The sequence below is a fragment of the Drosophila rhopaloa genome, unplaced genomic scaffold (assembly GCF_018152115.1).
Source record: "Drosophila rhopaloa isolate 14029-0021.01 unplaced genomic scaffold, ASM1815211v1 contig_178, whole genome shotgun sequence".
In the NCBI taxonomy this organism is placed as follows: domain Eukaryota; kingdom Metazoa; phylum Arthropoda; class Insecta; order Diptera; family Drosophilidae; genus Drosophila; species Drosophila rhopaloa.
In genome coordinates, this window is record NW_025335059.1 from 353,003 (window position 1) to 356,569 (window position 3,567).

At 38.7% G+C, this 3,567-nt stretch overlaps 2 non-coding genes across 2 annotated transcripts; both read left to right on the forward strand.

Moving 5' to 3' along the window:
- The first annotated feature begins 2,588 nt into the window (after positions 1-2,588).
- Positions 2,589-2,660, forward strand: Trnat-cgu. The gene has a single exon. It is a non-coding gene; the product is annotated as a tRNA-Thr (tRNA).
- A 477-nt stretch (positions 2,661-3,137) lies between these two features.
- On the forward strand, positions 3,138-3,209 carry Trnat-cgu. The gene has a single exon. It is a non-coding gene; the product is annotated as a tRNA-Thr (tRNA).
- The last annotated feature ends 358 nt before the right edge of the window (positions 3,210-3,567 follow it).

Sequence of the window (3,567 nt, forward strand, 5' to 3'; positions counted from 1 at the left end):
GCCAGATCTTGAAGCACAACCAGAACTAGGGATCCCGGGAAGGGGATCTCGGAAGAACGAAGACCACTTCCGTTCACTTCTATTTCCGCGCCTTGTTTATTTGCACTTCAATTAATTACGCCTCCGTTTCCCCAACTGCCTGGCCTATTAATTGCAAATTTCATGCATTCTTTATGGTAATTTGGCTCGGCCAGTTTCCGCAGCTTTTGTCAAATTGTTTTTCGTGCCTCATTAAGTGAGCTTGCCGTCCCGCTCTGGCCAATGTAGCTACTATCTCTGTTCATGGACAGCCTGCGGCCTGGGCGTTTAATTTGTTTCAGATGACTTTTGATTATTTTAGCAATTGGATTTACGGCCAGCCATAAATAAATATATATTACGTGCGACCAGCGAATTGTATTAACTGTTGAAAGGTGTTTAATTTGAATTTAACCATCTGGAAGTTGGAATAATTAATGACATTAAAAAGATGTATCGAAATGGAAATGAGCCCTACTAAAGGTGACCCTGAATTGAGCAAAATACTTGACAAATTCAAGGCCTGGGGCTAACATGCTGCCTAACCAATCGTAACTGCTCACAAACCGCAAATATTTTAATCAGGAATGGTTCTTGCCGCTTGAGGAATTTCGACAGTTCGGCCAGATCTCAAAAAATCAAACCCCAAATGAAGATGCAAAGCCACAGCCATCTGAACATTTTACCAAGTAGTTGGGGGCGAAGCATATGCCAAAGGTCACAATTCGTTGGGCAGCTTGCAATAAATTAGCTTCTTGGCCCAACGATTTTTGGGCGTGCTTCTCGGGCCATTTTCTTTAATTTTCGCCTGCTGTTTTGGCTGTGAGTTTGGTTATAAATTCTGCCGTTTAGGTTCATTTATCAGCCCCATGTACTACTCTGTGTGCGGACTGAAAATCAATAAGCATGTGGCAGTGTTTTCTTCGAGCTCCCTTCCTAATTCCCGTTTTGACAGCAATTAATCAGGACTCGCGCTTGCGTGCAATTAGTGCGGCTATAAAACACCATAAATTGTTTTATGCTGCCTCCTTATGCGAACGTGAAGAAGAACCAGAGGAACCCCTTTTACGAGGCGCGTGCATGAAAAATTCAAATCACTTGATTAGTGGCAATTAATTTGGCCAACGCCGTGGAGTAAATCACTCTGTGAGCGAAAGTAACAAGCCTGGCTAGTTAAATCTAACATGTTTATGCGGGACAAAAACTGTGACGTTTGGTAAGTCAAAATAAGTTAAGAGTTTTTATCAAATAACTACTTACTACCCTTATCGGCATTGTGATATATTGGTCCCTGGCCGAGGTTTACCTCAACAATATCGCCATATTATCATTGTATACGCGCAGTATTGTTGTTTCCCAACATTGTGTTTCAGGACCTCTTGTTTATGGCCCTAGTTATGGCGGGTGTTAATGGCTCGTTTGCGTGCCCCACCGCTACTTGTTTTGACCTTGCCCAAGTTCTGACTTGACACCGAAAAAAAAATTATTTAGTTCTTAAAATCGTAAATTTTAAAGTATCTTCAAAAATAAATCAGCGTTGCCAATTTTCAAAAATTTCAAAGGCGCTCAGAAAATTTGTTAATCCAAAGTGGTAATTATTGTGGTTTAACAACCAAATCAATTCAAATGCGTTATAATCTATGGATTTCTTGTATATTTCTAATAGTAACTAACAACTACCAATTTCAATTTGATTTGCTTCTGTGTATCTATGGCTGTGACTTGGCCGGTTCAATTTGTTACTAATAGAATTGTCACTCACATATCGCAAACATCTGTTGGATAGCTTGCTCCACCGCCATCCAATCCCATCCACCTAGGGTTGGGAAAAAGGCCCATCACTCACCGCAATTGTGTTGTGTGACAAGTGAATTTGTCATTGGCTGCTCAAGTTGAAACAAAGCCAAGGCCGGGCAACAGAAAATTGCTTGTATTTTGTCCAGGAAAAGCGTCTGAGGTCGGGGAATATTTGAATTTATGTTAGGGGCTGCAAAAAGGGAAATACTTTCATTTGGAGCTGCCACAAAGCATTTCCGCTTTGTGGCACACACATAATGCAGAACGTGTGTATGTCCTTCTGACAATGAGTGATGTTTCTGTGAGCCTTGGTCAACACCAGGAGACATGGCAAACAAAAACAGCATGTAGTCGGGCATCATGATGGATAGCCACATATTAACTGTCTAATGCATATTGCAATTATAAAATAGGTGGTCTATTAGTTAATAGCCTTTATATGTGTATTTGCGGAAAATTGAGATATTTCTGCTCGCAACTTCAAAGGTTATTAGCTAATTACTAGCCTATCTTATCTTAAAATACCCAACAGATAACATCCTTAGATACATTTATTGATTTTGAATGCAACCTTGCCGCCCAATACTCAATATTAGTTTTGATATTTGTAAGTAATTTTAATAAATTAAATTTAAGTTATTTTTTAGAGTAATTTAAAATAAATATTTTATCTTATCTTCTCACTGCGCATGCGCTCCTTCGCCGCGCTCTCGCTCCCTCTCTTTCACTCATCGTTTATTTCGTATGTGCCTTCTGGCGGCCGCTTGCACATAGCCTCTTTAGCTCAGTGGTAGAGCGTTGGTCTCGTAAACCAAAGGCCGTGAGTTCAACCCTCACAGGAGGCAGCATTGTGAAAATAAAATTTTTTTTATGTAATTCTCAAATTTAAGATCAATAATTTTGTTAATATGCACTATAAAAATTAACAAATAAAATATGAATAATACTTTGAATAACTTGGTAAATTCACGGCAAAAAACATTAATTTGTATATTCTTTAGCGGCGCTGAAAGTATAAATATTTAAGAATTAAATTTTTTAACTGAATGTCATTTGAATATGATCATGCAATAGCTGATCGTTGCAATAAACAAAATCAATCTAGTTTTTCTTCCTCTTTTACCTTTTCGAGCGAGTACTGTATTTAGTATACAATTATTTGAATTAAATACACTGCTTTGTTAATTTTGTAATGTTAAATTTTCTAAAACAAAATGACTAACGATCTAACAACCCTCCATTCTCTCTCTCTCACTCTCTCGTTATCTTTGCTGCTCTCCAGCGTTATTTTATATAAGGCATTTGGCGGCGCTCTTCACATCGCCTCTTTAGCTCAGTGGTAGAGCGTTGGTCTCGTAAACCAAAGGCCGTGAGTTCAACCCTCACAGGAGGCAACTTGACATGATACAATTTTTCTTTTTTAAATTATTTTTTATTGTTTGTTCTTTTTTATTTTTCTAGTATGTTGACTTAGTTTAGTGTATATTTACGATCTTTGTAGGTGTACCAGAGTAGAAAATTGCTTCGAGAGAATAACTAGTTATGCTGCCCAAGGGTTATTTTATGACTGCCTTAATATAACACACACATTGCACTGCTCCCACGCACGTGTAGGCCTTTAAAACTAACGGCAATACGAGTTGTAAATAGGGTTTCGGGGTCTGTATGGTGAATGATGCGGTCATTATGGCCATGTATCTGCGTGGGATGCTGGGCGGGCGAACATATGTGGACGTGCAATGATTATGTACT